Below are 12,402 nucleotides of genomic sequence, written 5' to 3' on the forward strand. Positions count from 1 at the left end.
TTACAGACCAATAGCAATCAATTGTTCAAAGGGACATGCCCCTATAGCTAGTAAGAGTAAAAAGCAAAAATAAAGGTCTGATGGTCATGGGGTGGCATCAGAATCATCATCATCTGATTCTGTATCCTCTGCTGCATCTTTCTCTTCCTCAGCGGCTTCTTCTTCTTCCTCAGCTGCTTCACCATCATCAATGCCACTGTCTGAGAGTCTTTTGATCAGGCGTTCCAGCTCCATTTTCTTCTCTGTGGTGGCTTTGATGGTTGCTTCCAGCACCTTGCATGTGTCCTTGAGTTCAGCAATCAAAGCATCCTTGGATACAGCACCTGAAGCAGCAGCTTTCCCTGATGTCGAGACAATGTCTGGGACATGTGTCCCCTCAAACAGTTTGTAATGCAGGGACAGAGCCGATTCTCTCTTCATCACAGAGTCAATGTTGTTTAAAATATTGGGATGTTGACTCAACATAATGCCACACAATACAGTTGGGAAGGCAATGGGTAATTTGACAGCAAATGATTCTGAATGCTTAACAGTTTGATCAAAAATATACTTTCCAAAATTAAATTTGGACTTGGTTCCAACAGCATACAGAAATTTACCCAAACCTGTGGCAACAGTGGAAGTATGATTGGTGGGTACCCAGTTTGCAGCGCCAATCCTGTGCAGGATTGCATACTTCACACTTAGCTTCCCTGCAGAAAGCTTCCCTTTCTTTGGCCAATGCTGGACTTGTTTGGCAGTGATTTCCTTGGCAATTTGATGCTCAGAAACAGCAATATCCACCACTCCTTCAGTAGGTCTGCCCAGGTATTTGTTGATTACAGCAGGGGAGAATCTAACACATTTTCCTCTGACAAACACTTTCTGATACTCATCACTCTTTCTGTTTGTTATGTCAGAGGGAATGTTGACAATGAATTCCCTGACTAGGCTTTCATAACAATCTCCCAACTTGGTGACTGTTTTCAGCAGTCCAGCAGCCTTGATGAGGTCCATGATCTCCTTGCAATCCAAGGCATCTCTTCCCAGTTCTCTTTCTAAGGCAAGTCTGCGTTGATATACAAATTTCCACCTTTCAACATTGCCAATGGAGTGGAATGAAATGTTGTCCAATGGTGCATCAGGGACATTTCCAGGCACCTTTTTCCCAGATTTCTTGGCCCTCTTGATGTCGGGAACATCTAGTTCGACATCATCATCAGAATCAGATGAGGAAAATTCTTTCCTCTTCTTGGAAGGGATTGCAACTTTGCTCCATCTGGATGTGGTAGGAGTGATTGGTGTGCTCTTCTTCTGTGCCATAGTTTTGATTCGTCCAGACCTAGTAATGGGGGTTTTTCCCTTTCTGCTTTGTAATCTTTCTGCAATGCCAGGTGCCAACTTGTTGGCAATGGGTTCCTCATCAGATTCTACTTCTTCTAGGTCAATGAGGTCACCTGGAGCAGGTTCTGGTGCCCTTGGTGCAGGGGTCTCCTCTGTGGCTTGTTCCTCTTCCTCTGTTGATTCCTCTTTACTGGATGAAGAGAGGACTTCAGCATTTGGGGTGGAAGATGTTGGAACATCTTTATCAGCATCAGGGACAGAAGCATTTTTCAGAATACTACTCACAATACTGCGGATCTTCTTATCCATCTCCGTGTCTACTTCCCTAGGACTTGTTGCAATGCTAGGGTTTTCAGAAATCTTCACTCCCTGTTGTCTTTTGGGGACCAGTTTCTCAGGAACAGGGGCTTGACCAGGAATCATTTGTATGGGTTGGATATGGAATTCAGGTTGTTCCTGGTTTGATGGTGCTTTGGTGGATGATGGAGATGATGGTACAGAGGGTGAACCAGGAGATGAAGTATCTTTTGGTGAGGTAGCCATGGAGAAGCAGAGCCTTTGGAATGGTTTCGTAAATCTCTGAGAGCTGTTGGGGAATGCTGAAAACGAGATTACCACGAAAATATGAGTTTGAATGAGGAATGTAGAGGGACGTGTGAAGCAACGGTCGAATTTGTTTTGGCCCAGTAGAGAACGCGCTATTAACGTTTAAGCACGTTCAGATAAAAGTAATTGCTATAAATCCTCTAGCAGACAAATGCCCAGCTTGCCCCTCAGTTTTTCAAACTGATTTGCATCCAATGCCTTTGTGAAAATATCTGCTATTTGTTCCTCAGTGTCAACATGCTCCAGTGTGATAACTTTATCATCAACAAGATCTCTAATATAGTGATGTCTAATGTCAATGTGCTTGGTTCTGCTGTGTTGAACAGGATTTTTAGAAATATTAATAGCACTCAAGTTGTCACAGTACAATGTCATGACATCTTGTTCGACATTGTACTCCTTGAGCATCTGCTTCATCCAAACTAGTTGTGAACAGCTGCTTCCTGCTGCAATATACTCTGCTTCTGCAGTGGATAGGGACACACAGTTCTGCTTCTTGCTGAACCATGAAATAAGATTGGTTCCCAAATAGAAACATCCACCAGAAGTGCTTTTTCTGTCATCTACACTTCCAGCCCAATCAGCATCACAATACCCAACCAGCATTGAATCTGAACAATGACAGTACATAATCCCATAGTCACTGGTGCCATTTACATATTTCAGAATTCTCTTTACTTGATTCAAGTGACTTATCTTAGGATTGGCTTGATATCTTGCACAACCACCTACTGCATAGGTGATGTCAGGTCTGCTAGCTGTTAAATATAGTAAGCTCCCAATCATGCTTCTGTACAGACTTTGATCAACACTGGTGCCAGCTTCATCTTTTGACAGCTTCAAGTGAGTAGGTGCAGGTGTTCTTTTATGGCTGGCATTTTCCATCCCAAACTTCTTGACAATGTTCTTTGCATACTTGCTTTGTGAGAGGAATATGGAGTCTTCCATCTGCTTCACTTGGAGTCCCAGAAAATAAGTCAGCTCTCCAACAAGACTCATCTCAAATTCAGATTGCATCTGTTGGACAAAATGTCGAAGCATCTCATTCGACATCCCTCCAAACACAATGTCATCAACATATATCTGTGCTATCATCAAGTTTTCAGCATCTTGTTTGACAAAGAGGGTCTTGTCAATTCCTCCCTTCCTATACCCTTGCTGAGTAAGGAACTCTGTTAGCCTTTCATACCAAGCTCTTGGAGCTTGCTTCAATCCATAGAGAGCCTTCTTGAGCCTGTATACATGATCTGGATGAGTTGGATCTACAAATCCCTTTGGCTGCTCCACATAGGCTTCTTCATTCAGGTATCCATTCAGAAATGCGCTCTTCACATCCATCTGGTACAGCTTGAATTTGAGGATGCAAGCTACACCAAGTAACAGTCTGATGGACTCAAGTCTAGCACCAGGGGCAAAAGTTTCATCAAAGTCTACACCTTCAATCTGAGTGTAGCCTTGAGCAACAAGTCTGGCCTTGTTTCTGGTTATAACACCTTCTTCATTGGTTTTGTTCTTGAAGATCCACTTGGTGCCAATCACATTAGTTCCCTCGGGCCTAGGAACTAGCTCCCAAACTTCATTCCTTTTGAATTGCTCCAATTCTTCTTGCATAGCATTGATCCAGAACTCATCAGTCAGTGCCTCTTTCACATTCTTGGGCTCAATTTTGGAGACAAAACATGAATTGGAGATAATCTCAATCTCCCTTGATCTTGTAGTGACTCCTCTGTTTGGATCTCCTATAATCAGCTCCTTGGGGTGCATCTTCTGGATTCTAATGGAGGGTCTCTTGTCAGGTTGATTGATGTTTGGTTCATCTGTAGCAGAATCAGAGTTTTCTGCATTTTCTGCACTTTTAGCTGTATCTGCTACATTGTCTCCCGATGTTCTGACATCTTCTTCGACATCCTTCTTTCTTGCTGGAGTTAGATCATCAACAACCACATTGATGGATTCCATCACAGTTCTGGTTCTGGAATTGAATACTCTATATGCTCTGCTGTTTGTAGAGTATCCCAAGAATATCCCTGCATCACTCTTGGGATCCATCTTTCTCCTTTGCTCTCTATCTGCCAAAATGTAACATGGACTTCCACAGATGTGGAAGTGCTTGACAGTTGGCTTCCTCCCTTTCCAGATTTCATACAGTGTGGTTGGAGTCCCTCTTCTAAGTGTGACTCTGTTGTGGATGTAGCATGCTGTGTTCATGGCTTCAGCCCAGAGATTATAGGGAAGTTCTTTGGCATGAAGCATGACCCTAGCAGCTTCTTGCAAGGTCCTGTTTTTCCTTTCAACTATGCCATTTTGTTGTGGTGTAATGGCTGCAGAGAACTCATGAGTGATGCCTTCAGATGTGCAGAATTCAGTAAACTTGCTGTTTTCAAACTCTCTGCCATGGTCACTCCTGATTCTCTTGATGACACAGTCTTTTTCTCTTTGAAGTCTTAGACTCAACTCCTTGAATACTTCAAAGGTGTCTGATTTCTCTCTGATAAAGTTGACCCAGGTAAATCTGGAGAAATCATCCACAACAACATAGGCATACCTTTTTCTTCCAAGGCTTTCAACTTGCATAGGCCCCATCAAGTCCATGTGAAGTAGTTCCAGCACCCTGGAAGTGGTCTGATGTTGAAGCTTCTGGTTGGACATCTTGACTTGCTTTCCAATCTGACATTCACCACAGATTCTGCCTTCTTCTATTTTCAGATTGGGAATGCCTCTAACAGCACCTTTGTCAATGATTTTCTTCATGCCTCTTAAGTGCAGATGTCCAAATCTTTGATGCCATATTTTGACTTCATCTTCTTTGGAGAATAGACATGTGGAGGAGTAACTGGTTTCTTGAGGTGTCCATAGGTAACAGTTGTCCTTTGATCTGCTGCCCTTCATTAGGACTTCACTCTTCTCATTTGTCACCAAGCATTCTGACTTTGTGAAGTTTACATTGAATCCTTCATCACACAACTGACTGATGCTGATCAAGTTCGCAGTCAGTCCCTTCACCAGCAGTACTTTGTTTAGACTAGGAAGTCCATCATGGACTAGCTTTCCCATTCCAGTGATCTTTCCTTTAGAGCCATCTCCAAATGTCACATAGCTAGTGGAGCAAGGTTCAATGTTCACCAGGAATTCTTTAACTCCTGTCATGTGTCTGGAACAGCCGCTATCTAGGTACCAATCTTCCTTAGCTGATGCTCTAAGTGAAGTATGAACAACAAGACTAACAGTCTTGTGTTTTGGAACCCACATCATCTTCCTTCCACTGCTGCTACTTTGAGTTCCATGATGTGGATGGCCATGTAAATGATAGCAAAAGGGCTTTATGTGACCATACTTGCCACAGTAGTGACACCTCCACTTCTTTCTTTTGCTCTTTTTCTGCTGCGTTCCATGATGTCGAGACCGATGTTGTGACATCGTGGCTCCAGTGCTGTTTTTGGCAGGAACAAATTCTGTCATGGTTGTTCTGCCAGCAGATTTATGATTAAATCCAAGTCCTCTCTGGTTTCCAACATTCTTCCCAAGCTGTAGCACCTCATCAAGCAAATCTGAGCCTTTATTCAGCATCTTTATTGATTTTGTCATGTTTTCCAGTTTAGAGTTCAGAAAACCAATTTCTCCTTTAAGTTCAGAGATTTCATCTTCATGTGCCTCCTTCTCAGCCTCCAGATTTGCAATGACCTTCTTTAGTTGTGCTTCTTGCTGAAGAATCTTCTCACTTTTGATGCATAGTTCTCTATAGGATATAGCAAGCTCATCAAAAGTGATTTCACTATCTGTATCACTTGAATCTTCAGCAGATTCAAATCTCCCAGTGAGTGCATTCACATCTCTGTCAGAATCACTTTCTTGTTCACTCTCTGTATCATCAGACCGACATACAGAAAGTCCTTTCCTCTGCTTCTTGAGATGAGTGGGACATTCAGCTTTGATGTGTCCATAGCCTTCACACCCATGGCATTGAATTCCTTTGCTGTGACTGGGCTTTTCATCTGACCTTTTCTGGTATTCACTACCTTTCCTGATGTCGAAAGGGATGTTCCGGACATGTGGTTTCTGCCTCCTGTCCATTCTGTTCAGCACTTTGTTGAACTGTTTTCCAAGGAGCACAACTGCGTTAGTCAGCCCTTCATCAGTATCCAGGTCATACTCATCTTCTTCTCCTTCATCATTGGACACGAACGCCAGATTCTTGCTCTTCTTTTCAGTCCTATCCGAGAGTCCTAGCTCAAAGGTTTGAAGGGAACCAATGAGTTCATCTACTCTCATGTTGCAAATGTCTTGGGCCTCCTCTATTGCAGTGACTTTCATGTCAAATCTCTTAGGCAAAGATCTGAGGATCTTTCTCACCAGCTTTTCATCTGTCATCCTTTCTCCCAAGGCAGTGCAAGCATTGGCAATTTCAAGAATGTTCATGTGGAATTCATGAATACACTCTTCCTCCTTCATCTTCAGATTTTCGAATTTTGTAGCCAATAGTTGCAATCTGGACATCTTCACTTTGGAGGTTCCTTCATGAGTGGTTTTCAGGATCTCCCATGCATCCTTGGCCACTGTGCATGTGTTGATCAGTCTGAAGATATTCTTGTCAACTCCATTGAATAGAGCATTCAAGGCTTTGGAGTTTCCAAGTGCCAATTCGTCTTCTTCTTTTGTCCAGTCTTCTTCTGGCTTCAATTCATTAGTGGGCTTTCCTTCTGTGTCCAGCATCTTGGGATGTTCCCAGCCTTTGATGACAGCTTTCCAGGTTCTGCTATCCAGTGATTTGAGGAAGGCCACCATCCTTGCTTACCAGTATTCATAGTTGGTTCCATCCAGAATGGGTGGTTTGTTCACTGGTCCTCCTTCTTTCTCCATGTTCATCAGAATTTATCTCCCTAGATCTCACTCAGTGATTTAGAGTGCCCGCTCTGATACCAATTGAAATTCTGATACCAATGACAGATGTCGTACCGGATGTCACGACATCACGCTTCAGAACATGCAGATTATATTTGACAGTATGAACAGATTAAACAAGTAAATAACACAAGAGAATTGTTAACCCAGTTCGGTGCAACGTCACCTACATCTGGGGGCTACCAAGCCAGGGAGGAAATCCACTAAAATAGTGTTAGTTCGAAGATCTAACAGCCACTGTTTACAACCTTCTCACCTAACCACTACCCGTGCAACCTCTACCTAAGAGCCACTCTTAGATATGAGAACCCCTCTCACTCCCTCTCAATCACTCTCCCGTGTTTACAAATAAATCAAAGACACACCAGAGATTGCTCTCTGAACAATAGAGATCAACTCTACACACTCAGGTCCAACACTTGATGTTAGGGTAACATCAAGGTGGCTCACAAAACACTCAAGTCCCAAAACTCACAAAATAACTCTTCAATCCCGGACTTGGTAGAAAACTCGTGCAGCCTTCATGTTTATATAGCAGTGTGCGTATCTGGGCTGCAACATCTTGCGCTGGATAAGATCTATCATTCTCCTGAAAAATCTGCACTTAAAGATCTAAAAGATACAGTTTGATCTTTTAGTTTTTATCTTTAATCTTTAATCCCTGAACGAACTATTCAAGTTTGTAATTCGAACTTTAATTATCTTTTAATTCGTTCCTAAAGATAGATCGCCAAATCTGTTGCTAACTGCACATTAATCTGTTAAAGATATAACAGATTTATGTGTCCAGTATTTTCGGGCAGGATGTCCTGGACATTGTATCCGACATCGTGGATCCTGCAGCTTCAATTCTTCATTTGACCTTTTATCTTGCCTTGTGCATTGTGGAGCCCAATCTGATTCCTTGACATAACGTTGGACATCATGTGCAGCAACTCCAGCTTTCCTTCATTGTCTAAGTGCTTATGTTTTAACAAAATTTTAGCCAATCTTTTAAAACTCAGTAAAGCTAAGCACTAACAATCTCCCCCTTTGGCAAATATTGCTCCAGGTTGCTGCATGGAAGGGCAAAGGTCTGTATGGTGGTCAGCAGAGGAGCACAAACCACAAACCCTTGCAACAGGTACAAATTTCTGATTCAAGGCCAGCTGGGTTACCAAGTTAACCAATGCATCCAGTTTGCCTTCAAGCTTCTTAGTCTCAGATGATGCAGCTGAGTTTGTAACTACCTCATGCACTCCTCTAATGACTATGGCATCATTTCTGGCGCTAAACTGCTGAGAGTTGGAAGCCATTTTCTCAATTAAATTTCTGGCTTCAGCAGGAGTCATGTCTCCAAGGGCTCCACCACTGGCAGCATCTTCATACTTCTCTCCATATTACTGAGTCCTTCATAAAAATATTGGAGAAGAAGCTGTTCTGAAATCTGATGGTGGGGGCAACTGGCACATAGTTTCTTAAATCTCTCCCAGTACTCATACAGGCTCTCTCCACTGAGTTGTCTAATACCTGAGATATCCTTCCTGATGGCTGTGGTCCTGGAAGCAGGGAAATTTTTTTTCTAAGAATACTCTCTTAAGGTCATCCCAGCTCGTGATGGACCTTGGAGCAAGGTAATACAGCCAGTCCTTTGCCACTCCCTCTAATGAATGAGGAAAAGCCTTCAGAAATATGTGATCCTCTTGGACATCTGGGGGTTTCATGGTGGAGCAGACAATGTGAAATTCTTTCAAATGTTTGTGCGGGTCTTCACCTGCAAGGCCATGAAACTTTGGAAGCAAATGAATCAGTCCAGTTTTAAGAACATATGGGACATCCTCATGAGGGTATTGGATGCACAAGCTTTCGTAGGTGAAATCAGGTGCAGCCATTTCCCTTAGAGTCCTCTCACGGGGTGGAGGTTGTGCCATGTTCTCAGAATGTGCAAAATCAGAATGCTCAGAATCAGAATGCTCAAAATTATAATGCTCCAAATCAGGATGTTCAAAATCACCAATAACAGAATGCACAGATTCACCAGTAATGGAATGCTCAGGATGATCAAAAGGTATAAAATGATGCCTAACTAATCTATGAAATGTCCTATCTATCTCAGGGTCAAAGGGTTGTAAGTCAGATGGATTGCCTCTAGTCATACACTACATTCAGCATGCATAACTAGTTGCCTTGTCATGTAAATAAAGGTGCAGGTTTGAACTACAGCTACCCTCAAATGATATCCAAATGACTTGAAATTTTGTGAGCAACCTTATAAAATGATGAGAAGATAGCACAAAAAATTTCAGACAAAAATTCAAAGTCTAACTATGAAAGCTAAAATTGGTGGGTTAAGAAAAATAAGTGAATAAAACTTGAAAAATAAAAAACTTTTGACAAAATCGCTTTTTTTGGACGATGGAGACCTCAGCCGGCCTGTGGCAGGCTGCCACGGTGTAGGAAATTTTTTTCTACCCCAAATGCATATATAATAATTGCGATTCTGATAACCGGAGCAAAAGTTATGGCCGTTTGAAGTTTTGACAAACACAAAATTTGCTAGTTTTTTGGAACTTTCAAATCTGACCAAACTAAAGGCTCTAGCTATTTTTCCCACAAAATACGGATTAAAAGAAGTTACCACAAAAAAATTCAGCCAAAAATAACAACCCTAGCTACTAAAACAAAAAATCTCAAATAATTCAGCATGGGTGGTCGCTAAAATCAGTCTCTAATTAATTTCTACTACTACGCTGTTTTGCCGCAAGCAAAAGTGGTCGCTAAGTCCGTCGCAAAACACTATTCACAGCAAAACACCCAAGACTGAAACAGGGGAAACGCTTAATGGGAAAACTAAAACAAAACACACACTAAACAAAATACCAGGACACTAAACAACACTAACACACATACTAACACAATACTAACAATTAAACATAAAACACGAAAGGATTAAACACACAGCACTAACTAGCTATTATGAACCTTTGGACACTGCTCCCCGGCAACGGCACCAAATTTGATCGTGGCCGTACCCGAATCAAATAAACATGAAAATGCAGTAACTAGGAAGTGATCCTAGGTCGTTTTCCATCGAGCAGTGACAAACCAAATGTTCATAACATACTTGCAGTAACAGTAACGATTGGGGGGTTTGTTTGTTTTGTGATTAAAGAGCAGAACAAGTAAACTGGAACACGAAACTACTAATGTTAAAAACAGGTTGTTTCCTCTGAGTCAGAAGCCATTCTCTTATCCTGGGTTATGGAGAATTTGTCCCTAACAGTCAACCACTTAATCCAACCCTATTTCAATTTACTAAGCGAAAATCAACTTAGGGTTTTCAATACGTGATTAGGCACCACATACACCAGTTAGCCCTTCGTCCATTAAGCATGAATGCAAGTTAGGCTCAGAGGCAATTAATCGAACACAAAGCATGCACTGATTAATATTCACGAATTTGGGATAACTGGTGAAGGGAAAACTGCTAGGAAACCACATTACAAGCGAAACCTCAAAGAGAGTTGGGCTTCGTCCTCAAAAGGAAACAACACCAGAAAATTTAGCCTTCCATGGATTCAAACAGAAAATGCAAATAAAACATGAAGCAGAAACGTAAATGAGCAGAAACGTAAATGAACAGAAATGTAAATGAAAGTAGAAGAAGAAGCAAGAACGAAATTGTAATTAGAAGCAGAAAACGTAAAATTGCATTACGTGAACAGTAGCATCAAAGAAGAAAACGTAAAACCCTAAAACAAAAGCTCTAAATAGTGAATAGCATAACAGAATGCCCTGCACGAATCCCAAGGCTGCTATTTAAAAAGAGTCACTCAAAGTCGCTGGGCCCTAATACAATACTCTGGCCCAAAATGAAATAAACACTGAACAACATAAAATAAAATTGCAAAATTTCCTAATTAGAAATTAACTAAGGTAAGCGCTGCTTTATTTGCCCTCTTCAAGTCCACAACCAAAATCCGGATTAAGCCCAATGTTTCATTAATTCCTGAAATTAGATTAAAAACATCAAATTAGCTAAATGGGCCCAAATAATAAAACTGCCTAATTAATTGACAATTAAGACCAATCAGTAATTAAAATGGTGCAAAAAGGGTTTAGAAAATAGAACAAAATGATGGCACATCACATGGATACAAGGATCACTGGACTTGAAGATGATATGAGCTTCATCAAGCGTTGCTTCGATCCCCCGACTGACTCTTAGTTATTTTTCTTATGTTTTATTTCCTTAAGCTTTGTGGTTATTTCTTTAAGCCTTGTATTTTAGCTTTTATTGCTTCATACTTTGGTTATGATTGTCTTGGATGTTTACCATTTTGTTTTGCTGTGTGTTTGGTTATTTTAGCCTTTGTTTGGCTCTTGACTTAATTTGAATAGACTTGCTTGAAATTATGTTATGGATTATATTGTGGTTTGTCATTTTCTGGATATGTTTAAGTTCTTGACTTAGTTCTTTTCTCCAAACATTTTTGACTTTTTGATGTTGCCAAAGGGGGAGAGAACTTAAGGGTAGAATTTATCATGAACTTAGGCATAAATTCCAATCTTAAGGGGGAGTAAGGGTTGTGAGCACGCATTATCAATTGTATATCGTTTATCTTGATTTCATATTATTGTCATCATTAAAAAGGGGAGATTGTAGAAGCATATATGATATGAAGTTTTGATGATGTCAAAGTTAAGTGTGATTCAAGTCAAGAATTCAAAAATGCAAGAAGAACGATGTACTTAGTTGATAGGATCTTAGAAAGAATTCCTTAATTGATACTGCATAGATTTGGCTAAAGGAAATATTTTAAAAAAGTTTTTAAGAACAATTATTTTTCAAAATTATGATATTTCCTCTCTGGTAATCGATTACTAGAGGATGTAATCGATTACTAGTAGCTAAATTGATTTCTGAAACAATTTACAAATTTTTATATTGAATTTAAAAGCCTATAATCGATTACACAAGGTATGTAATCGATTACCAGAGGTTAAAACTGTTTATAACGGCTTTTAGAAATTTGAATTTAATTTTTTAAAGCTTGTAATCGATTACAACATTGTGTAATCGATTACCAGACATGAGAAATTCAAATTTCAAGTCTGAAGAGTCACAACTCTTCAGAAACTAACTATGTAATTGATTACAACATTTATGTAATCGATTACCAGTAAGGAATTTTCGAAAATAACTCCCAAGAGTCACAACTGTTCAAGAAGTTTTTGAATGGCCATCGAAGGCCTATAAATAGGTGACTTGGGATAGGAAATTCCTTAGAGTTTTTTTGAACAACATTGTCTTAGCCTCTCCAAACCAAATTGTCTTATTACTCTCAAAATATTCCTTGGCCAAAACACTTGCAAATTCAATAAGGAATCTTGATCGATCTTCAATTGTAATATCCTTCTCTTGAAGAGAGAAAATTCTTATTCTTCTTCTTCTTATTCAAAGAGATCTATTTAAGAGACCGAAGGTTTATTAAGTTGTAAGGATATCTGAACACAAGGGAAAGGTGTCCCTGTGCGGTTCTGAGTTTGTAAAAAACTTTTTACAAGATAGTGGAAATCTCAAGCGGGTTGCTT

The 12,402-nt window shown here is 40.4% G+C and overlaps 1 non-coding gene across 1 annotated transcript; it reads left to right on the forward strand.

Moving 5' to 3' along the window:
* Positions 1-8,252: 8,252 nt before the first annotated feature.
* LOC113001803 (small nucleolar RNA R71) lies at positions 8,253-8,359 on the forward strand. The gene has a single exon (XR_003267289.1). It is a non-coding gene; the product is annotated as a small nucleolar RNA R71 (small nucleolar RNA).
* The last annotated feature ends 4,043 nt before the right edge of the window (positions 8,360-12,402 follow it).

This window comes from Glycine max, chromosome 5 (assembly GCF_000004515.6).
Source record: "Glycine max cultivar Williams 82 chromosome 5, Glycine_max_v4.0, whole genome shotgun sequence".
Taxonomy (NCBI): domain Eukaryota; kingdom Viridiplantae; phylum Streptophyta; class Magnoliopsida; order Fabales; family Fabaceae; genus Glycine; species Glycine max.